At 36.2% G+C, this 25162-nt stretch overlaps 1 protein-coding gene and 1 non-coding gene across 4 annotated transcripts in view; one reads left to right on the top strand and one right to left on the bottom strand.

The window, feature by feature from the left end:
* The window catches only part of LOC112127184 (multiple PDZ domain protein), a 246017-nt gene that overhangs the window by 36473 nt on the left and 184382 nt on the right, over positions 1-25162 (bottom strand). The gene's annotated exons all lie outside the window — the stretch shown is intronic.
* Positions 21847-21919, top strand: Trnah-aug. The gene has a single exon. It is a non-coding gene; the product is annotated as a tRNA-His (tRNA).

Here is a 25162-nt window from a genome sequence, read left to right as displayed (position 1 = left end):
TCGCGCGATGTGATCTCTCACACGATTACTAATCTAACGCCAACATCGATAACGACGACAGCAAGGGTACTCGCAGCATTACCCGCGATCTCGCCTTTTCAACACTGCCGACTTGGCTATAATGGCCACCTGCTGCACTCGGCTAATTGCTGCACCTTGAAGAAAATTCATAGGGAATCATCTAGAAAGCAATCCTGTCCTCCATGGCCCAACTGTAGACGGGGATGGCATGTAGTGACCCATATTGGCCAAAGTAGGAAATGGTGTTGGGGACATTGCCTTTTGGAGTGATCTCACTAAACACATCAAAGGGCCACCATGCTCGAACAAAGTGCGCAGTAGATAGGCGACGTGTCCGCATCTATTGGCCCAGTGTGTGGAGGTGGAGCCAAGCCCATGATGGCCAGCGTAGTATGGCGCCTATTTTGGTGACCAATGCATTGGCCTGTCATGCCCCATAGTGTATTTCTATTGTATGTATAGGTGTATTCAAGGCCATTAGAATTTTATTTGGTATTAAGCTAGAAAAGGTATTGGACAGAAGTTTTGACCCCTAACCCTAACAATCCCCAACACCCCTCGTCAACAACAACGAACGGGTGGTAATTGGACTTTAACCAATTCAATCCATTAAATAAATTGTGCTATGAAATATTAGTCATTAGGACGGTCCGGATTTCGAAGTTTCGACCCCCCCCCCCGGCCAAAAGGCGTACAATGTTTCCTTTGAGAGCTGTGCCTGCCCTCTTGATTTCGATTTTAGATGAAACCTTTATTCTTTAATTTTCAATTAATCCGGGTCGTGATGTCCCAACTGGGGTGTTAATAGGATATGAAAAGAGGGCGCCGCTCAACCTCGACCTCACCCCCTGCAAAATTTACCTCGCAGGGCCACGCACTTTTTCTCCCTCACCCGTGTTAATTAAATTTGGAAATTGTTAACAAAATGAAGGGAAACTCGAGTCATTCAACGGACGGGTTTGCGTTCAAGTAGATGGAATATATAAAGGCGGCTATTTTAGAATTGACCAACATCAAGTGCTTCTTATCAAAAATTTACTGATGGGCAAAATTAACTCACCACCTTTAAATTTTAATGTATTTAGATTTATTCATATTTTGAATACCAAAAATAGGTTTAGTGGTAAAAATAATACATTTAAAAAGAAAATTTTTATTACCTAATTGTTAAAAAACAAATACTGAGCACGAAAAGAAGAGAAAATTCAAGTACAAATAGAAATGTAATAAAAACTTATTTATCCACTTTAATACCGAGTATTTCCACCTCTGGCACGAACCACGTCCGTTAAACAACTTTGCAATCCTAGGGAAAGATTTCTGATAAAATCCTGAGGAATTCTTTCCCATTCATCAAGAACAGCCGATTCCTTCTAGGGTGATATGATCTGGGACTCGCCGTCGTATTCCTCCCTTAAGTCGGTTCTAAATTTGTTCGATTGGGTTCAAATCTGGACTTTGAGCTGGCCACACCAAGTCATTCTAATTCATCAAGTCATTCTCACCGATGTGGGGGGCAAACAGTACTACATGTTCTTCGGTTATGTCTTGCAAGTACCTCCGTAAAGTTAGAGTTCTTCCTCGCACAACAACCAATTCAGTGAAAGCCTCCAAGTAAATGCCATCCCACACCCACCGTGGAATACCGTACAGCTTGGAGCGTACTTTTCTCCTGGGCGTCTCCATATAAAATGACGCCCATCTGAAGATTTGGGACAAACTCTCACCTCATCTGTATAGAGAATTCGTCCCCAATCTTCCACTGTCCAATAAAAATGTTTTCGTGCGAATTGAAGCCTGGGCATTTTCTGAGCTTTGGTAAGAAGAGGTACAGGTGCCGGGCCGTGAGGTTATTTTCATTAAGCCTTCTTCTTACAATCCTGGAGGAAATCGAAACACTTCGTTCTTGTCTTATCAAATTTCCTATCTGCTTTCCCGTAATGCTGCGGTTTGTGAAGGCGTGGATAAGCTTAAGTGAAATCGGTTCGTCTGCAGCTGCCGAATTTTTATCCATCACAGTTTCATCCAGGTCATTCCCCATTTTTCTCAGACCACTTCGCAATTTGATTAACTTTATTACATCTCAATTTTTATGATGCATATTCGTCGATTTTCCATCCTTCAATTAAAGAATATACAGGATTAAACCGGAGTTAGGAAAGGAATTTTTTTTTTTTAAATTCTCAGGATTTAAATTGTCCGGACTGATTGGGGCCGAGCCTGTTTCGGATTAGCCGAATAACTTCTATAGCTTTTTTCCGTCAAATTAACTGTTCTTCTCTTTAAATTAGGTCTTTTTACTTTCGAATTACCTTTTTTTCATTTCAAATTAACCCTTTCTTTAAAGCATAAAAATCTCTAGGAGATGGTACGTAAGCGCGTAAAGTAAAATTTCTGCGTTAAAAAAATTGGGCTAATAGAAGAGCACACCAAAATTAATTACAAATAAAATTCAAAATTATAAAATGAAACAGAACATAAAAACATACGATTTTTTGGAATTTGAGAATTTCTTTAAATATAACATAATTAGACTCATCAAAATGCCTCATATTTATCTTAAGGGAGAATCTCTCATTTTTATGTTTTCCAATAGTTGCTGGATCCCCTCAGGATATTGTCAAATGAGAAAATCGTATTGTACTTGATTACGAAGTGTATCTAATTGGTACAGATGGTAATAAATTTATTTTTTAATTATATTTTATTTTATACAACTTTCAATATTTTAATTGTATTCCTTTTCACATGGTTTTTAAGATCCCAACTATTCTATAAAACATATCTATAAACTATTATATAAAACTATTTAAAACAAACTAAGGGTCGTCGGTGGCCGCCAGGTTTAGTCGTTGACACGGCGCTCATCACTGTTAGGGAAAGGTCACGGGTTCGAATCCAGCGGCCCTGCGTTCGAACCCGACATATTGGGCTTTTTTTCAAAAACACCGGCACCCTGAGGGTTTATATGACCTCTGCTGTTGCGAACCCTCGTAAAAAAATAATAATATATTTAATTTTAAAAATTTAATTGCTATATGGTCTTCTCAGAATAGGTCTGGTACATCCAACATCTGGGTGATATTCACATGTGTATATTGATAAATAAAAAAAAGCATAAATAAGATAAATGAAAAAGCAGGACAAGCCGTTCTTGATTATTTTAGACTGCCTAACAGTTATGGCCTTTCTGATGCGTTTCGGCTATATGCCATCTTCAGTTTTCATAATAATTTTGGTTTTGAAGATGGGGTTCAAACGGAAACAGGGGTTTATCAGCACAGATCGCAAAATTGGCAGTAGAATTTGGATTGGGCACAAGCACAATAACTAACCATTATTACCATTTAAATTAAATTGGAAAATATTATTAAAAAACACTCTCAACACGACACGCAAGAATGGCACAATTACACAGAAGACAAACACTTTGAGCCCTGAAGATGATCTCAATAAAGATCGAAACGTTGGCACGATAAAGAAATTGTTTTTCTGAAACCTACATCACATTTCTGATATTCTGATATTGATTTCTGAATAATTATTATTAAAAAATATATTCTATATTTCCCAAACTAAAAAATTTCATCTCCTTCGAGCGTCACGTAAATCAGCTGGAAGTATTTACATGGGGAGTTAAAGGGGCTCAAAGGTGATACGCCATATTACGTGCTACAATGCACTCCATTACACACTATTTGAAAAAATAGAGTAGCAATTTTTTTTGTTTCATTCGAGGAGAAGAAATGTTAGGCGTGTGTGGTGAAAGGAAGCTAGATGTACAAAAAGAAGATTATTGAGGGTGCGGTGGAATTTAACTTGGACGAACGGAATGCCGATATCGGTGTGACCGGTGAGATGAGATCCATGGAAACGTGTTGTTTTTCCAAAGTAAGGGTTTGCATTTGGACAATGGAACGTTTGATCAACCCCAGAGCCCAAGGATAAAGTGACTTTCATTCGTTTATTGTCTAAGGAGAGAGGTTCTTGTGAACTAAAGAGAAGGTAGGTCTTTCAAGTATTTTTCACTTCAGTCTTCACGCGAAGCCCCATGGCGATCAGATTAAAGCAGACGACGTCAAGTTATCTGACAAGGGAATCACGCTGAATCATTTGTGAAAGTAATCATTATTGTTAAAGAATGGGTTGGTGGATCCGTTTTACTAGTGGCTTGTAATTTTCCTAGTCCTTTGTTTGTTGTCGGTGTAATTTCTTTCACATTTACTATGCTGGGTCAACATGGTTTGTTGGCTATGTCAATATTAAGCAGTCGCTTCATATTCGGAGATAATATGAGTTTTTTCATTCTTTTTGCAAAATGACAAAAGACAATGAAACCGCACCCATGTTTTCTGAGTTTTTTAAATGCTAAAACTGGGAACACACTTATCCGGTGCAACGCTATGAGACGCTACCCGATGCTACCCGACGCAAATCCATAAGATTGTCTTACCCCCTCACATCTGCCCGATGCCACGCGTACCCTACTCTACGCTCTGCGATCCCCACTGTCCAGATTTTCGTCGGGTAGCATCGAGTACACTCGAAGAAAAAAGAACCGAACAGTCGTACTTTTATTTCAAACTACATGTTTTATTGTTGTTTTATTAATTACAACATACTTAATGGTTGATAAACCAAATCAACCGAGATCAAAAATTCATTAGGTTTTATTTAAAAAAAAAATTTAATGGTTTGGCAGAAAATAGATCAAAACACCGGAATATCATTTTTTGATAGAATGAGTTTAACTAACATTACACTATAACTAACTATTACATGGTTTTGCTCATAAAATTTAACCAACATTTATTGATTTTGTTCATACAATTTAACTAACAATCTATTACATGGTTTTGCTCATAAAATTTAACCAACATTTATTGATTTTGTTCATACAATTTAACTAACAATTTATTACATGGTTTTGCTCATAATATTACATTTTCGTCGAGTAGCGTCAGAAGCGGACACTCATATTTTTTGTAGTTTATTGCAAACTATGTATGTGTAATTTCTTATTTTAATAAAAACCAAATTAAACGAGATCAAAAATTCATAAATTTTTATAAAAATTATGTAATTATGATGGTTAGGCAGAAAATTGATCAAAACACCGGAATACCATTTTTTTATAGAATGAGTTTAACTAACAATCTATTACATGGTTTTGCTCATAAAATTTAACTAACAATTTATTACATGGTTTTGCTCATAAAATTACAACATTTTTGTCGAGTAGCGTCAGAAGCGGACATTCATATCTTTCTGTAGTTTATTGCAAACTATGTATGTGTAATTTTGTCCTTATATTAATTACAACATTCTTATTTTAATAAAAACCAAAAAAAATTCATAAGTTTTTATAAAAATTATTTAATTATGATGGTTAGGCAGAAATGTGTCAAAACACCGGAATAACTTTATTTTAAACAATTAAATTTAACTAACAATTTATTACATGGTTGTGCTCATAAAATTTAACTAACAATTTATGTCAAAGTTTTCGCTCAAAATAATACATTAAGAACAAAAGAGATGTTGCGATTGTGATACCAATTTGTGATACACGCTGTGTGACTGTACGTGGTGTGCGCTTGACGTCGCATAGATGTGCACACACTACCAAAACGTGACAAGGCGTCGGGTAGCGTGGCATAGCGTTTCATCGGGTGTGTTCCCCGCTTTCCAGGTTCCTGTTCAAGGAAAAGCAGGTATGTCATAGGTGTGGTAGAAAGAATAGGATCTCGTATACTATTTGGGACATATATCCATCTTTTGAGTCCAGAAAAGTTTGAACAGCTGTTTGAACAATTTTAAAGTTTTGGCCATTAAAATTTTTTATAATGACCGAAATAAATACTAGTCACTAGGGGAAATGTCCGGCGAGTTTGGCGGGTGTGATAAAATTTCCCAATTCAGATTAGTTAATATTGGGCTGGCGCAAAAACAAGCTAGGTTTTGAAATAGCAGTCAAAACTATTTTTAATTTTTATAAGATAAAGAATATTTATTCGAAATATTTTTCATCACAATCTATACATCTTTCCCAACGTGTAATAAGCGCTCTTATTCCGCAGAAAAAAAAATCTTAATTTTGACTCACAATAAAATTTTGGAAAGCGTTTTCGGCTACAACGCGTTCTGTAAAAGTTTTATCCATTCAAAAGTGATCAAAATGCCTAACAAAGTGGAAGTCCGTAGGCGTGAGGTCAGGCGAATATGGCGAATGCGGTAAGGTTTCATATTCTAAGTCCTTAAGTTTCTCAGGGTTGGCATTGCGACATGTGGCCTGGAGTTATAGTGACGAACCGGCTCCTTACATTTTACCAATTTTACCACAAAGGGGCTCTGCAGTGTCCCGTGCATTCTGTCAATTTCTTGGAATATTTCTCTGCAGCGATAGTTTCACCATAATTCAGGAAATTATAGTGAACAACCCTAGCAGTACACCACCAAACAGACACCATAAACATTTTTGCGTGCAGATTTTACTTCGGGAAGTGTTTTGGTGCTTCATCCTTGTTCAACCACTGACCTCCTGTTATCGTACGGAATCCATTTCTCATCGCATGTGATGGCTCGATTGAGAAATGAATCTTTTGGAGGCCCAACAGAAGAGACGTGTAAATTTCAAAGCGTCGATTTGTTTGGGCTTCTATTGGTTCGTGGGGTATCCACTTGTCGAGCTTCTTTACTTTACCAATTTGCTCCAGATGGCGAACAACTGTGGACAGGTCAACAATAATCTCTTCCGCAATTTTCCGTGTTGTCTTGCGTGAATTTTCTTACATCAACGTTTTGAGTTGGTCGTCGTCCACAACGGATGGCCTACCGCGACCTTCCCTGTCTTCGAGATCGAAATCTCCAAGATCAAAACAATGAAACCATCGTTGTACCGTGCATATTAGCAAACGCTCCCCCCTCGGGCTGCACTTCGCGCAAGTTTAAATTCGTATAAATAAATTTGACGAAAATCTTATTTGGACATATTTAATTTCGCAGATCCTCACCCTAGTAGTCTAAAATCGTTTGTATAAAAGATAACCGTTAAAAGTTTTTATTATAATGCATAAATCAGATTTCAAGGTTTAGCTTTGTTTACATGAAAAGCACTTGCAAAAATAATACAAATTTTCAAAACCCGCATTAATTTTGCACCAACCCAATTTGTTTGGTCCTCAAAGCAACCGAGGGAGCGGGCGTTGTCGTGGTGAAAGACTACACCTTTTCTGTTTGCTTGTGCACACCGTTTTTGCTTTACTTGAAAGTCTAAACGGGTTACATGTTCAAAGTACAGTTCAATATTAACCGTTTGAACTTGTGGTAAAAACTCAAAATGCAAGGGCCGCACTTGTCCCACCAAATACACTGCATACATTTTTCCCCCGTGCATTTGTTGGGGCAACAACTGGGGCCCGTTGACAGGGTTGGCAATAAGCTTTTTTGCGGACTATTTTTTTTTTTTAATTTTCAATATGTGATCCATTTTTCAACACTTGTTACCATTCTATGAAGAAATGGATCGTTACGGTGACGACAGAGCAGTGGAGAGAAACTTGAGATCCGATCCGCCAAATTCTCTCCTAGTTCTCGGGTCGTTAAAAAGGGATTTTTTTCTAGCCCATGCGTAAATAAGTCGTCGTCAACCTCAGAAGGACATCCACTGCCCGCCTGATCTTCAAGAACAAAATCTCCTTCTCTAAGTCGAGAAAACCACCGTTGGACTTCACAAACATTCAGCATTAATACGAAACACTGCAAACAAATTAAAGTAAACAATGCCTTAAATGCGTTTCATCCAAAGACACGGTTACTTATTAAATTATTCGACACAACTTAAAAATAAATCCCCTTTTAATTTAGGGATTAAGCAAGCGTATTTGTAACGAAATAATATAGACAAAAATGTAAATATTGAGCTAATTAATTCTATAATTGGAAAGCGACATTATTTTCTTACCAAACCAATATTTACATATGTAGGATTATTATACTCTTAATGAAATTGAATTTATATGATGAGAAAGGGCTGTGTTTTTTTAAATATATTACTGTTATCGTTCTTTAACTGATTGCCAATATTTTTTGTTTAAGCCTTAGTCCAAAACAAGGATAAAAGATTTTTCAATGTTTAATTTTTACGGAATTTAAAATGTTTATTCAGTCTCATTTGAATTCTGAAGCCATAAACTGTTTAGATTTCATCTTTGTTTTCTTCATTTCTGGTATTTCTGCTAAGATTTTCAGATCTGTGATTTAGTCATTTACTACTAGTAACCACAGAAATGGCATGGCCCCCATATACTTAATTTATTTTATTTTAACACTGTCACAAGCTTTTATTGCCGTTTCTCAACGTAATGCACAAAATCACCGCATTGAATCCATGGAAAATCTTCGATTTACTGTTATTTTCCCGTCTATAGGATGTATTATTCTCGATTCCGGCCCTGGCATTTAGGCGCTTGACATTTGTAGGTTAAATGCATTTCGCGATGCCCCTCTAGCTATTGCTCGCATAACTAATGACCGAGTTTATAACTTTCCGATGTACAACGTGGATCGTTTTGAGAAAACAAAACGTTCAGTTGAGAAAAAACCCGTCAAAAACCGGTGTGTTTCGGAGAAAAGAGATACATAGTGAGGTTAGGAGCAACAAAAGAAAAAGACTCAGAGAAAGAGAGATAATTTGAGCTAGACCTTCTTCTATCTTTAAATTCTTACATTTTTATACACATTAGGGGTATTAACGATGTTTGTAAGATGTTAACTCGAATAGAGAAATGTCCAGTAAGATTGTGAACGCCCCCTTCTTTTCTTAGAATGTTAAACGTTAATTTTTCCGCAATGCTGCGCGTGGCGATTGGTAGAACCAAAAATAAAGCTATAACAGTCCTTGAAGACTTGTCTTAGTGTTAAATTGAAAGATGCCAAAGGTTAACAAAAAAGGAAACTTAATTAAGTCTTTCATTCAAAATGTTATCTATGCACTCGAAAAGTACTAACAAATGACACGCTTCAATTCGTGCCGACATACCTACCTTGTATCCTAACGTTCTAACAGCCTACAACTTTATAGGATGTGGGATGTATCTATTATGAATGAGAGTATAAGGACAGATCAGAAATTAACAAAAGAAATGTATTGGCCTGATTTAATTAATACTTATTTAAGAATAAAAATACGTGTAAACAAAAACAGCGGTTAAATTCATGGCTGCCATGTTGGTTACCTACGCCCTAACGGCTAGTAATGTGACTACATTTTCGACCTAACCTCTAATATTGGCCCTGGCCTGTTAGATCGAGCAATGTTAACTAGTAGATTCTAACAAGTCTACATCATCATTTTTTTGATCTAACGGTACCTAACAGAGTTAGCAGGGTTAACACAAAGATCGTGAATCCCCCTATTGTTTAAAAAATACTAACGTAAAACACAAAGGGTTGACAAATATTTTATTTTGTTTTATTTAAAAAAAAAAAAAAAATGAAGATGACATTTTAATTTCCTAGGAAAATATATGCCTACTTTATTTTGAACCAAATAGAAGAAACGTACCAATCGATTAGGCTTTCAATAATTAATAATTGATATTATTAAAAAAATACTAACTTGAATTGCAATGGGTCAATTTTTTTTTTTCAAGCGAAGATGATATTTTAATTTCCTTTGAAAATATAAGACTTCATTATTTTGAACCAAATTCAAGAAACGTACCAATCGATTAGGCTTTCAATAATTAATGATTGATATTGTTTAAAAAAAATATGGATTTGAACCGCAATGGGTCGATTATTTTTTTCCCAAGCGAAGATGATATTTTAATTTCCTTTGAAAATATAAGCCTTCATTATTTTGAACCAAATTCAGGAAACGTACCGAACGATTAGGCTTTCAATAATTAATAATTGATATTGTTAAAAAATATGGATTAACAGGACCTAAAAGAGTTAACAGGGTTTTACAATGTTTTACAAACAAAGATCGTGAATACCCCAATTAGGTCTAAGCTTTATACCTATCCTATTTTATAAAACATCTGTTCAACTAACTAAAATAAAGTTCATAGGACGAGAACGGATGATTGATATTAGGGGTATAACATAGATGTTAAAATTGGTTTCTGCATCAATCCAATTTGTATGTGCGTACGCTAGGAAGTGTTGTGAGATCGAGGTATCACATCTAACAAGAAGGCACTGGTGAAAAATAACCGGAAAATTTAAAACATAAATCTGTCGGACGTAAATATACGTTTGTAGATTTGTAAGTTTCAATAACAAAAACCTTTAAAAAATAACTATTTAGAGTTAGAAATGTTTTACATTTCGAAATAAATAGCGAACACTGAATTACAAAGAAGTGTAGTTACGGTCTGAAACGGCATTGTTACAGCGCTCATCCATTGGGCCGGGTCGACAAATTAAGAGAGAAATATAGTGCCTACATATCCAGAGGCTGGGCCAAGAGTGATATATGTTTGTACTCTTTAAATTGTCGGTGAAAGAAATTTTCAAGGGCCAAGGGTAAAGAATTTTATCAAGTCCTAATGAAATACACTTGAAGGAAGAAACTGATATTGATCTGAGGACGGTTTGCCCGTTGTAAATGTTCTTCCAAAATCATCAAGGTAATCGTCTTAATACGTACAATATTTGTAATTACACTGTAATCAATAAAACATGGAGGCTTTTCGGTCCAGAGATCCACACCATGTTTAAGACCTACAGCTTATAAAGGCTTATGTCAATACCTATATCTTAAAAGGCTTATAAACAGACTAAACGGTCTTGCCGACCGTTCAAATCTTTAGTATCATGTTATTTTCCGTGATTGGGGATCTAATTAAGACAATCAAAAAGTCACAAACCGAAACGTGCCTGCCATGCCAAACCAGTCTATAGATTATATATTATAGACATCAACCCGATGACCTCAAAAAAGAAATCCCAGGGATAAATTTTATTTTACGATCATATTACAAACGATGAAGGTGAGTGGAATGGGTAAATTCACTTTTTGTAAAAGAAGGTTTTACTCACAGTTTTGAAAAATCTCTCAAAGCTGTGAGTAGGACGATCATTTTCAAAAAGTGATACTTATCTTTATCATAATTTTTATTCGACGGAGGGGATTAATCGCTGGTTAGACTCTGGTCTGTCATAGTTTCCTCTATTTTAAAGGTGGATGGTTGAGTATGTAGATTTACAAAAAGAAGTTTCGATTATGTATGTTCTATTGGGTTGTCTTAAATGTAACGCAGGTTTTCATGTTTTCTTACCCCTCTATACAACTGTTTACGATTATTCTTTTGTACGTAATGTCAACACTTTTTAAGAGCTCATTGGATTTCGTAGTCCGATTGACCAAATAACATCTTTCAATTAATTAATCTTTAGGTAAGGTATTGGTTGAGATAAAAAAGTCATTGTCACGAGCGGGATTCGAACCCACGACCTTCGGCGAAATACGCCGCTGCCCTACCACTTGGGCTATCGTGACTACGATCCACTCGGACACCAACTTCCCATTCCGCTCGTGACGCTGATTTTTTTATCTCAACCAATACCTTACCTAAAGATTAATTAATTGAAAGATGTTATTTGGTCAATCGGACCACGAAATCTAATGAATTTAATAAGATAAATGATGTATATCTTCACTAAAGCTCTTCGTGGCAATTTCATTTGTCGCCGAGAAACAGATTACACGACATTTGAAAAATGGCAAAAAGGAGGGAAAATTCGAAATGTAGGTTAAGATGGGGAGTTGGCGTCCGAGTGGATCGAAGCCACGATAGGTCAAGTGGTTACAGCAGCGGCGTATTTAGCCGAAGGCGTGGGTTCGAATCCCGCTCGTGACTCTGACATTTTTATCTCAACCAAGACCTCACATAAAAAGAATAATTAATTTTACAATTTGTTGAACGTTGAAGTACAATTGGTCCATGCATATGTACATAAGGAAACGGATATTATGCGATGTTCGCCAGAACAGCATAGGGATTTTATTTTCCCCAGCCTGAGCTAAAAATATGATTTAACTCTACGAAAGTTGTTGGAAATACTCTTTGGCGGGCTTCATTTGGGCTGATTTACTACAGATTCTAGAATGCTGGCGAAACAAACCAATGCCGAAATATATTGCTTTCAAATCGAAGCAATGCACCAGAAACTGGCATTATTGAAGCCATCTTTGGCCAATCGGAATGGCCGATTCTGTTAGACGACAACTGTTGGATCTTGGTTATGAGGGTCAGCCTTACATCCTGGATCATGTCGGTTGCGCAGTAGTAACTTTTAAAGATTCAATCAGAATTGACGAGAAAAACATAAAATGGAAAGTTGGTGCTCCAACAATCAATCCGAACTTCTGGTTATTCTCGAAGCTTTAACGTGGCTGGAGGGATACAATCCAAACCCTGATAAAAGAACAGTCACATTATGGACAGATAACCAAGTATCCCTGGTTTCGATTCAGGACTTGCAAAACGACTCGCTTCTTGTTGAAATCAGGCAATTGGCTTTCCATCTAAAAAATACCGACGGTTGGTCTATAAGCATCAAGTGGATATAAGCTCAGTGTGGATTCACTGGAAACGACGCAGCTGACACATTAGCCAAGGAGGCAGCCAACAGGAAGGACGAAATTAGCTTTTACCGTGTGCCGATTAGCTATATACACTCTAAGACGAGACAAGCAATGATAGATGAGAAAAACAATGTTCGGCAATAACAAAAGGGCTTCACATCAGAAGGTTCTTCCCAACGATAACGAGCTAACTCAACATTTAAGCACCATTATAAGTTGACCCAAGTACTTACTGGGCACGGGAAAAACCGAGCATAACTTCATCGGTTCAAGATTATAGAGGACCCAAAATGTCATTGCAGTAATCCAGAGGAACATACGTGGGATCGCATACTGTTCTACGGTATTTTATTTGATAAGCCCAGATCAGAGTTTGAGCATTACATGATGACAACAGGAGGCGCCTGGCCACCAACGTGGGGTACGCTTACGAACGTTTACCGCGAACTCTCTAAAGTTCCTCGACTCTATAGACTTTAATTTACTGTAATACACCTGTGAGGCTAAGTCAAGACAAAATTAGAATAACATTATTAAATTCACTAATTTCGTGGTCCGCTTGACCAATTAATACATTACAATTAATTAAGGTTTTTAGTTGAGATGAAAAAAGTTAATGGCACGAGCGGGATTCGAACCCACCTTCGTATCTAGCCGAAGATCCCGCTCGTGCCATTACATTTTTTCATCTCAACTAAAAACCTTAATTAATTATTAAATTCATTGCATCTACACACAAGCACCATATATTATAAATAAAAACGTAATTATTTGATATATTACAAGCACACTGGCATGTAATATAAAATGGGAGCATGAAATGAATTTAAAAAAAACAAAAAAACACCAGTAAACTTCGAGCATCTTCGCCTATCCTTCCCTTCTTCGATTACGGTTGTGTGGCATAGCGGGTCCGTCGGAGGAGCAGAGCAGGAACCTGAAGCGCATCATGAAGATATGAACTGCTGTGTCAGATTCGCGTTCGGCATCCCCCGGGGGGTCCGAGGTGTCTCGCCTTTACTCGGAACTTTCCTGGCTCTCCTCTTCTTTTAGACCTCAGCGATTCCTAGGATCCTTCCTTTTTCATTGTTTTCGTACCTGTCGTCCTCAGTACACCATCCAATCCATCCAATTCAAATCCTTTTACCACTCCTACAAAACCCTATCGCCCCCCAGTGACCTTATTCTCCCCCAACACAAAACCCACTCCTTCCGGGAGATCCGCGCTCCCAAACTCTGGAACTCCCTCCCTCATTCTATTCGTCAAGCCATCTCTCTTAATTCCTTCAAATCCCTCCTATATAATCTCCTCATCTCCCTTCAAACAATGTCATTTCCTTAATTTTTTTATAAATTTTAATATTTTCAGTTTAATTTTAATATTAGTTAGTATTTTGCCAGTTTATTTGATTTGTGTGCATTGATTTTAATTTCGTTTTTCCCGCCAAGGAGTTATTTGTTTTTATGCTGTTTTCACTCTGTTCTATTTTGCACTTTGTGATTAACGGAACATCCATCCATTTAAACTACCGTATTATTCTATGAGGACACTGTCCCAGAATAAAATATATTTTTTCTTTCTTCTTAAAGTTACTATCACGTTGGGAGACGTGTATTGAGAGGGATGGATGTTATTGTAATTAATAAAAAATGTTTAAAATCATTTATTTAATTGTTTTTATTTTGCAACCATAAACCTGCATTATTTTCCGGACAACCCAATATTTTCCTATTTTAGATCGAAATGGAAAAAAAAAGCGTGGATCCCCAAAATAGAGGCTCCGCGAACAGGAATGGAGGGAATGTCCCGTACTGGGACAGATTGCCATATTTCAATTGGGAGTCAAGTTATGTACACGAAGAATTTGAAATTTGTGGGCGGATTTGAGGGTTCTCCGCACCTTTCGCCTCCGCAAACATTGAAGCGCGGAATGGGGCCCGGAAATTAACAACAGCACGTTCGCTTATCCGTTATTCACCTAAAGCAAATCTCGACGAATATTCGACTTTATTATAACGAGGCATTGGGTGACTGTCGACAAGTTCTTTTCATTGATCGATTAGTAGAGGAAATCGACCTAACGGCCCTACTTGAATTTTAGATTAGTGAAGAGCAACTTATTATATTAATAGTCGCAGAAACGAAACGAGAGAGAGAGAGAGAGAGAGAGAGAGAGAGAGAGAGAGAGAGAGAGAGAGAGAGAGAGATGGAGAGAGAGAGAGAGAGAGAGAGAGAGAGAGACCACGAGAGAAAGAAAGAGAGAGATAATGTGTGTAACAAACTTGAAAACGGCTAACTCGGGCAGGCCCATTCTACAGTCGAACATTTCTCAACGTCTACCAAAATCCAGGGTGTTTTAGAAACAATTAACCGAAATTAGACCCTGTTCATGTTCCTTGGGGTAGAAAATTTGACTAGCTTAGTTTCGTAACAGTCGACCGTCCGTCCACCTCTGCGGTTTTACCCACTGCTCTCATCTAAAGAGGGATTTTACCGACCGGTCTTATCCCAATCCCGAGAGAATTGAAACTAGCACAGTGGGGTGACTGAAAACTGAAAAACCAATTTACAACACTGAGACTATGGCCAGTATCGCATCTGGAGGACACAAATTATGAGAAATGATTATTCGGAAATCGTGAGATGCGATCTGGTGTGACGTAGGTTTCAGAAAAGCCAACGTTTCGATCTTTATTGTGATCATCTTCAGGGCTGAAAGGGTTTGTTTTTTGCGTAATTGTGCCATTCTTGCGTGTCGTGTTGAGAGTGCCCATCGGCACAATAACGCAGAAAACAAACACTTTGAGCCCTGAAGATGATCTCAATAAAGATCGAAACGTTGGCATGATAAGGAAAATGTTTTTCTGAAACCTACGTCACACCAGGCTGCATCTCACGATTTCCAAATAATCATCGACAAACGGTCACTAATCACCATACATTATGAGAAATGATGAAGGGTGAAAAGGTCTCCAGGTTCTCGAGACGGGAAAGTTTAGGCAAGGGGATGTAGGACTTGGATGAACGAGATCTTGATGTGGAATTTTTGGAAGCAGGATCGGATCAGTTCATTGACAAGAGAAATGATGAGGTCGTCGATAGTGCGGTCAGAGTAGAAGTAAGGAACTTTAATAATCTGCTGAACTTGAGACTGGAAGGATGCGATGGATTTTTGATGGCTTGGCTGAACTCCACAATTCCACTCCTTATGTCGAAAGTAATCGCAATAAAGTTTTACATTTAGTTCGATAAGGTTTGACCTTCTAGACGTCGTCTTAGTTGTTCAAATCGTCTATAAAGTAGCCTTCTGAACCGGTTAACTGAAGCCTTGTGTGAGGATTCGATATCAGTCAGGAACCTAGCTACTAGCTAGATACAACCAGCCCTAAGTATGATATCTGTTTGTTTCCACTTTTTTTAAAAGACTGCACTGTATACAGATTTCCTAATTTTTCTTCCACTTTTGTACTGGACTTTGATAAGCTCAAGGCATTATTGGATATTGGAAGTAGCTTGGACATATAGAAGGCAAAATTGGTGGTAATGACGGCATTGGGATAGTCAGCAGTACAAATGATATAATCGATGGGACCAAGACTGCCACTTTGGGACGCCGGCTTGTACCGTCCTAATGACAGTAGTCGTTCGCTCACCTTACTCTGAAGCAGCGGTCAGTTAAATAGGATTCCAGGATAAGAAAATAAGTAGTTGCTAGGAAGTAATAAGTTTAATAACGTTGCCTAATCCAGTCACCTACTCTAAAACCTTCCTAGGTTGCGAAATGATGTGCATTGGAAGCCCAACTGGTAAGAAGGAATGACTTTATGAAAATCTTGGATGGGAAAGAGGGTAAAAAGAATATTTTGAAGGTTTTGGACATCACAAGGATTATTGTTGGAGGGGGAATGAGCTTTAGGAATGAGGAATACGACGATACTTCCGTAAGAGTTCAATATTATAATTTTCTATTAGAAATTCCAAGGATAAAGTCAACTGGAAACAAAGCTCTCAGTTTCTTTTAGCCAAGGTGTATTTTATACCTGTCATTCAAAATTAAAACAAATACAGTTTATGGAAGTTAAGTAAGTGACATTTTCCGGGAACTCCATTTCATGGAAAAACATTAAATCATGGCTATGAACCAAACCCGTCCCTAACCCTAATCATAAACTAACATTAAACTGAACCTACTTACCCTCGCCTAACCTGTTTATAACCGACCATAACCCTAACCTAGACAATGATAACTGCAACAATGTTGTCTGAGTTTTTTTAAATGCTAAAACGTGGAACACGCTTATCCTATGCAACGCTATGCGACGATACCCGATCCTACCCGACGCAAATCCAAAGTCCAATTTTCCATAAGGTTGGATTACCCCGTGAACATCTACCCGATGCTATGCCACGCTAACCTACCCGACGCTCTGCGATCCCCACTGTCCAGATTTTCGTCGGGTCGCATCGAGTACAGTCGAAGACAAAAGAACCGGACACTCATATTTTTATTCAAACTACATGTATTATTGTCGTTATATTAATTACAACATACTTATTTTAATATAAACCAAATTAACTGTGATTAAAAATTAATTAGTTTTTATTTAAAAAATTAATTTTAATGGTTTGGTAGAAAATTAATCAAAACACCGGAATACGATTTTTTGATATAATGAATTTAACTAACAATTTATTGTACTCGCTTCGGCGGTACATATACTAAAATTGGAACAATTTATTACACGGTTTTGTTCATAAAATTTAATTAACAATTTATTTCATAGTTTTGCTCGTAAAATTACACCATTTTGTAATGTCGGGTAGCATCAGAACAGGACACTCATATTTTTGTAGTTTATTTCAAACTAAGTACATGTAATTTTGTCGTTATATTAATTACAACATGTTATTTTAATGTAAACCAAATTAAACGAGATAAAACATTCATAAGTTTTTATAAACATTGTTTAATTATGATGGTTAGGAGTAACTTTATTCAAACCAATTAAGTTTAGCAAACAATTTATGAGATGATTGTGCTCATAAAATTTAGCTAACAATTTATTACAAAGTTTTGCCCATAGAATTTAACTAACAATTTATTTCATGGTTTTGCTCATAAAATTACACCATTTTCAGAACAGGACCCTCATATTTTTTGTAGCTTATTTCAAACTAAGTATATGTAATTTTGACGTTATTTCAATGACAACATTCCTATTTTAATGTAAACCAAATTAAATGAGATCAAAGATTCACGAATTTTTATTAAAATTATTTAATTATGATGGTTAGGCAGACAATTTACCAAAACACCGGAATAACTTTATTTAAAACAATTAAATTTAACTAATAATTTATTACATAATTGTGCTCATAAAATTGAACTAACAATTTATTTCAAAGTTTTTGCTCAAAATAATTCATTTAGAACAAAAGAAGCGTTGCGATTGTGATACTGATTTGTGATTCACGCTTTGTGACTGTACGTGGCATGCGCTTGACGTCGCATAGATGTGCACACCCTACCAAAACGAGACAAGGCGTCGGGAAGCATCGCGTAGCGTCGCATAGCGTTGCATCGGGTAAGTGCATTCCCGGCTTAACGAGTCAACCTACCCTTCTTCTTAACAATAATCGGGTGTTTTCTTTTTGTGTTCAAAATTAATTGAACAACGCGGTTATATTTCCTTTCATTTTATTAAGATCAATTTTAAACAATGGAAAAATTATTATTAAAATAAAATTAAGACGTTTTGCTGTCATAATAAATAAAAATGATGAACGAGAGGGCTTCTTGGACAATTGACAATCTATAAACACTTTACATTTGTAAACAGTGTCTGTATTGATTATGGTAATTACAACGACGAAGTTGTAACGAATAAATAGGGCTTTAAAATTAATTTCAAGTAATATATTTTTGAAATGTACACAATCTTTTTTCCGTCAGATTTATCTTGTATCTGTGAAATCGTTACTTAAAAACTAATTTCAAAAGATAATGATGAAATGATAAACATTTCTCCCTAAAACGTGCTATGAAATAATCAATATGAAATTTAATCGCTGAACCCTCAGACGATGTTCCGTTTACTTCTGACGGACTGCGAGAGAGGGAAATTTCGAGAAAAAGGTTTTGCTCAACAAATAGAAAAGTTTTGATTGACTGGATCCCATTGTGTTGGTACCGTTGGACGAGTAATCAATCACCTTTGACCTGCATAACCGTTCTCCGATCCCGTCCTTCCGTCTATGTTGTCCTTTAACAGAATGCTCGACGAGAGATCCATTCATGCTTTTTGTACACAACAATGCAAAGTCTTTCCTCCGATAAACAAGCTAAAGCCTTATTGATCGATTATTTATTACGGAAACTTGTGTCTTTTTTCTTTCTTCAGCGCTGTGAGTTTATTCCGAACATTCGACACGATTCTTATGTATTTATATGGACGGATACATATCATTGACACATTTGGTGATGGTATATAAAAAGAGTAAAGTGTGCCTTATGTGTAAACATCTTTGCACATTATCTGCTTTGGAACGGGACCAGTTTAGTTTATGCCTCGTTGGGCTATCTTAAAATAAAATAAACTCTCGAACCATGTCTTTCTTTTCATGACCGAATAATGAGTTTATAATTTTTTTTATTGATTCATAGAGCAACAATCTTTTCGACGCGCAATACGTTACATAGATAACGAGATAATTGAAATTAAAAGAAAAACAGAAACGAAATGATATCGATTGGAGAAGCTATCCATTTTTAGGCGGAGCTGTTCCATTTGATAGAACTCCTAAATTAGAAATCATCACTTAATCACTCGCACTCTTTGAGAACAGGTCACAGGGCCTTTTTAGACGTCGAGGAGGATTGCTGGGAAAAAATCGGGAGGAAAGTAGTTGTAAGTCGGGATTAGAGTTTAGTGTGGAACAAGGTTGTAAAAAAAAAGAAATGGTACCGAAAAATAGGTTTTTGCCCTCTCTTAAACACCTTGGGCTTGATGCTTAAACAGAAAGTACTACTCTCTTGAAAAGGATATACGTATCAAACTGAAGTTCCATCAAGTAAAAGAGGGCTTAAATTACAAAAAAATTAATTAATTAAATAATTTTAAAAAAGAATAATTTTTGTGTGATTTTTACGTGAAATGGTTCAGTCGGTCTAACAATAAGTCTATAAAATCCAAGACGACTCAGATAAAACGAAAAATAAAACTAAAACTACAAAAAATATGAGTGTGCTGTTCTCATACTACCCGACATTAGAAAATGGTGTAATTTTACGAGCAAAACTATGAAATAAATTGTTAATTAAATTTTATGAGCAAAACCGTGTAATAAATTGTTCCAATTTTAGTATATGTACCGCCGAAGCGAGTACAATAAATTGTTAGTTAAATTCATTATATCAAAAAATCGTATTCCGGTGTTTTGATTAATTTTCTACCAAACCATTAAAATTAATTTTTTAAATAAAAACTAATTAATTTTTAATCACAGTTAATTTGGTTTATATTAAAATAAGTATGTTGTAATTAATATAACGACAATAATACATGTAGTTTGAAATAAAAATATGAGTGTCCGGTTCTTTTGTCTTCGACTGTACTCGATGCGACCCGACGAAAATCTGGACAGTGGGGATCGCAGAGCGTCGGGTAGGTTAGCGTGGCAGAGCATCGGGTAGATGTGCACGGGGGTAATGCAACCTTACGGAAAATCGGAGTTTGGATTTGCGTCGGGTAGCATCGGGTAGCGTTGCATGGCGTAGCATCGGATAAATGTGTTTCTGGCTTAACTAACACTAACATGTTCCCGGAGAAACCAGCCAATGCTGGCACTCAGTGTGAGGGATTCCAAGGAGGTTGTGAAGCCGTCGTGGCGTGTTCTTGGGATGGAAATGTGTAGAGAGAGCTCAGGCAGTAGAGTTAGGGTCGATCGAGAGGTCGGTGTGAAACTTTTGTAATCGGGAACGCAACAATTCGTTGACAAAGAGAATTTTGAAGTTTCTGTGGATATTGAGGTTAGTGTCTTCACTAAGAAGCTTTGACAATTTTTCCGATGACTTTTGATTGGTAGGATTGGATGCGCTGGATGTTGGATGGCTTGGCAGACCCCCACAGGTCCACTCCATGTGTTCAAAGTGGACGCACTAAAGTCTTGTATAAAGTTAGTTTAATTTTGACGGTCAAGGCAGATTTTGGGCCTAGACGTCTTCGTAGTCGTCCAAGTCTTCTGTTGAGTTGTTGTCAATTAAGTTTCGTGTGGGGATTCAACGTCAGTCTGCTGTCTAAGTACAGTCCTAAGTAGTTGACATGAATGGAAGTCGGTTTCTCTTTGTTGTTGATGTACAATGGAGAGCAAGACTTAATTTTCAATGCAAATATACACTATTGCCAAACTATGAACAGAAGAAAAGAATTTTTTAACGGAAAATGTATTACGAGAAAATAGTAATGGTAACTTTTTCAGTTATTTAATTATTCAGAAATCGTGAGATGCGGTCTGGTATAATGTAGGTTTCAGAAAAACATTTTCTTTATCGTGCCAACGTTTCGTTCTTTATTGAGATCATCTTCAGGGCCTGGGAATATTTGATTGAATATAAAAAAATATATTTTGCATTGTATAAATTCACTTTTTCACATCCTAAATGTATTTGTTAAATGTAAACAATGTTTGTAAATCCCAGGCCCTGAAGATGATCTCAATAAAGATCGAAACGTTGGCACGATAAAGAAAATGTTTTTCTGAAACCTACGTCACACCAGACCGCATCTCACGATTTCTGAATAATTATCGATTAACGGTCACTAATCACCACAAATTTTTTCAGTTATCATGATTTTTCACTCATGGACATTAAATACTAAGTACTTTATTTTGCTTCAGAACTACCGGAGGTAGGAAGTCTTGCATTCATGCAGGAAGTCGCACCAATTTTCCTCCTATAAATGAAAATTTTTAGTTGAGATAAAAAACTCAATGTCACGAGCGGGATTCGAACCCACGACCTTCGGCTAGATAACCATAACGCATGACCCCGAAAACTAGTGAATTTAATAAGTTAAAATGAAGTATACTTCACTAAAGCTCACCGTGGCCATTTCATTTGTCGCCGAGAATCAAATAGATTTCACGACATTTGAAAAATGGCAAAAAGGAGGGAAAATTCGAGAGGTGGGGTTGGGATGGGACGTTAGTGTCCGAGTGGATCGAGGTCACGATAGCTCAAATGGTAGAGCAGCGGCGTATGGAGCCGAAGGTCGTGGGTTCGAATCCCGCTCGTGACACTGACTTTTTTATCATAACTAAAAACCTTAATTAATTGACTTATATTTAAGCCCAAACAAGTCGAAGAAGTGAGGCAAATTTGTGATTTTTTTTAAAATTATTGCAAACTATTGAAAGAGATCCTTCCGGTTAAAAACGTACTTTTTACACTTTCCATCGGTGTCAATACTGAAACCGTTTTCTGGAACGTTTTTGTTCGTGTAACGCCGATTAAAAATGAATCCGCTGTCGGCGATTGTCGTAGAGAAGAGAAAACTGGCAACTCAACTTAAGTTCAACTTGACTCTCGGTACCCTTCCAACAACTGTTATTGAAACTAAACGTGACTTGTACTGCTAAATGAATTACTGGACAAAATTTCTTTGGTGATCCCTCTTTAGCTTTTCCCTCTCCTCGCAGAAACGGTGACGGAAATGGGCCCCAATCTACGTTAATCCCTTTAAAGACAATGAAGCCGTGCCGCCGTCTCTACCTTAACTCATTTTGCATTTCATCCCTGTTGAAACCGCCTGAATTAACTCGGCGACAGGGGGGCCGCTTTTCCTATTGAGATTATTTCTTTATTTCCATCTTTAAAACGTTTGTTCACGTTTCAGATTCATTTTCTATTATATGGACTACACAGGAAAATGACAAATCGGGAAAAATTATACGGGGAATTTATCATAAAATAATGGCCAACTTTGCCACTACCCGACGATTGAGATTAGTGAACTTGAATGCCTAATTTGTTTATTTCTTTCTAATTACCCTATCGAATAATTTACTTGCAATCACTTTCGTCGGGGTATACAATGATTTCCAATCTCATATACATTTGTACATATGTACCTTTAACAGCTTGTGTATTGCTGCTCTTTTTTCTTTGGTCTGTGTCTAGTGTAGATTATATTTTCCAATTTTCCTGTTTTGGTTGTTCCCTATGTTTATTGTCTCTTTTTTTATGTATTTTCTTTGATTTTTTTAAGCTGAATGTTTCTTTTTCTGTGATTTTTTATTAGGGTAAGCTGGGATTTACAACTTCTACATTGTTGTTCTTTTTATACTTTTGTCTGGGTATATATATATATATATAATATCTGGGGTATATATATATATATTGTCTGGGTATACCTGATATTTTGTCTAATTTTCCTGTTTTGATTGTTCCCTATTTTATTGTCTCTTTTTTATGTATTTTCTTTGATTTTTTAAGCTGAATGTTTCTTTTTTTGTAATCTTTTATTAGGGTAAGCTGGGATTTACAAGTTCTACATTGTTGTTCTTTCTATACTTTTGTCTGGGTTTAGACCTGATATTTTGTCTAATTTTCCTGTTTTGATTGTTCCCTATTTTATTGTCTCTTTTTTATGTATTTTCTTTGATTTTTTTAAGCTGAATGTTTCTTTTTTTTGTGATTTTTTATTAGGTTAGAACTGGGTTTCAGAACTTCTGTATTTTTGTTCTTTTTCTTCTTTTGTCTGTGTTTGTTAAGGCGCATTTTTTCTTTTATATTTTATCGCAAATTACGAAGTCTAGTCTCCTTCCCTCTTTTTTTTCTCTCTCTTAATTATATATTTTAATTTTGATTTATGTTTGCATGCATTAACTTTATTATTATTTTACACATGTATCGGGGATAAATCTTAATTTTGTTAAAAATAATTGTTGATTTCGCGATCCATAACGGATTAAGCGGACAAAACAAGAAAGGATTAGCCGTTATCGCGGACCCTTGATCGAGAATGAGACGTCGAGAAGCCAGTCTTTGCGCAACTTTGAAAGACAAAACTGCTATCTNATATTTAGATGCTGAGCCACAAAAATCATTGTACTTCTGTGCCCAAAACACCATGTTATTTAAATTCCTATTAAGGTTTTAAAGTAAGATATTCAATTATTATTGTAATTATTGTTTTTTCATGTTATAATTGTTTGTTTATATGATAATAAAACAGGCCCTGAAGATGACAGTATAAAACTGTCGAAAGCTCGGCGAAAACGGTAAGGAAGTTTTCTCTGTTTTGACCTCTTCCGAAGATCCTCTGAAAAGACTGAAATTAAGATTTATCCCCGATACATGTGTAAAATAATAATAAAGTTAATGCATGCAAACATAAATCAAAATTAAAATATATAATTAAGAGAGAGAGAGAGAGAGAAAAAAAAAGAGGGAAGGAGACTAGACTTCGTAATTTACGATAAAATATAAAAGAAAAAATGCGCGTTAGCAGTGTTTAGTCTAGATATTTTGTTGGCCCTCATTATTTTGACCTTAAAATAGGTCGAAGCTGGGCAGGACAACTGAATTTGTTTTTTTCTTCATTTCTTTAATATTAATAACATTCTTAATTGTAATAGTGTGTTTTTTAAATCATTTTTTAACAAATTGTTTTTTTAAGTTTTACATCTTTTTATGGTTTCAACGATTTTTTAATGTTTTACTTACATTATATTTAATAATCAATAAAACCTTTATTTCAATAATTAATTTTGCATTTTATATAACTAATTAGCCCTGACTCCAGGAGGAAAGCCCATGTGGGTCAAAAATAATCTTAGTAAAACTTCCTACGTGGATATTTATGCTCGTTTGTTAAGTTTTAATTAATACCCTTACAGTCATTCATTAACCACCATTATCGTTACAGAAAACAAACTAATTTAAATTACCGAGAGCCAATATATGCAAGAAAAGTGTCACAACTCAAAAAGTGGTAGTTTTTAGAGGTAGAAAAACTGGATTTTTAAAGTTTTATGTTTTCGTTTAAGTCTTGGAAAAACGAAAAACAATATTGATGGATCATGACGGTTTTTATTGTCAACAACCGTAATGGCGTGTACTTAATACATAATTCAAAAAATGTAAACTTCCATTTGTCTCTCCTGTAAAATTTTCTTTTGTTGAGTTGTGTCACTTTTCTTGTGGGTGTGCGACATCATCTAGCAAAAATAAATACTGAAGCATTACACAATTATTATCAGAAAACATTGAAAAATGTTTTAAAACATATCAATAAGATGGGTATGAAAATATGAACAAAATTAAAGTGTGTTGGTCCGCCTTTAAGGTTGTCTATCGTGATTTAAGCGGGGAACACACTTACCCGATGCAACGCTATGCGACGCTACCCGATGCTACTCGACGCAAATCCAAAGTCCAAGTTTTGATAAGATTGTATTACCCCCGAGCATATCTGCCCGATGCCGCGCAACACTACCCTACTCTACGCTCTGCGATCCCCACTGTCCAGATTTTCGTC

The sequence above is a fragment of the Cimex lectularius genome, unplaced genomic scaffold (genome assembly GCF_000648675.2).
Source record: "Cimex lectularius strain Harlan isolate CLEC.00 unplaced genomic scaffold, Clec_2.1 scaffold160, whole genome shotgun sequence".
NCBI lineage: Eukaryota > Metazoa > Arthropoda > Insecta > Hemiptera > Cimicidae > Cimex > Cimex lectularius.
The sequence above is the reverse complement of the archived record's forward strand: the minus strand, read 5'-3'. Positions and strand labels throughout refer to the sequence as shown.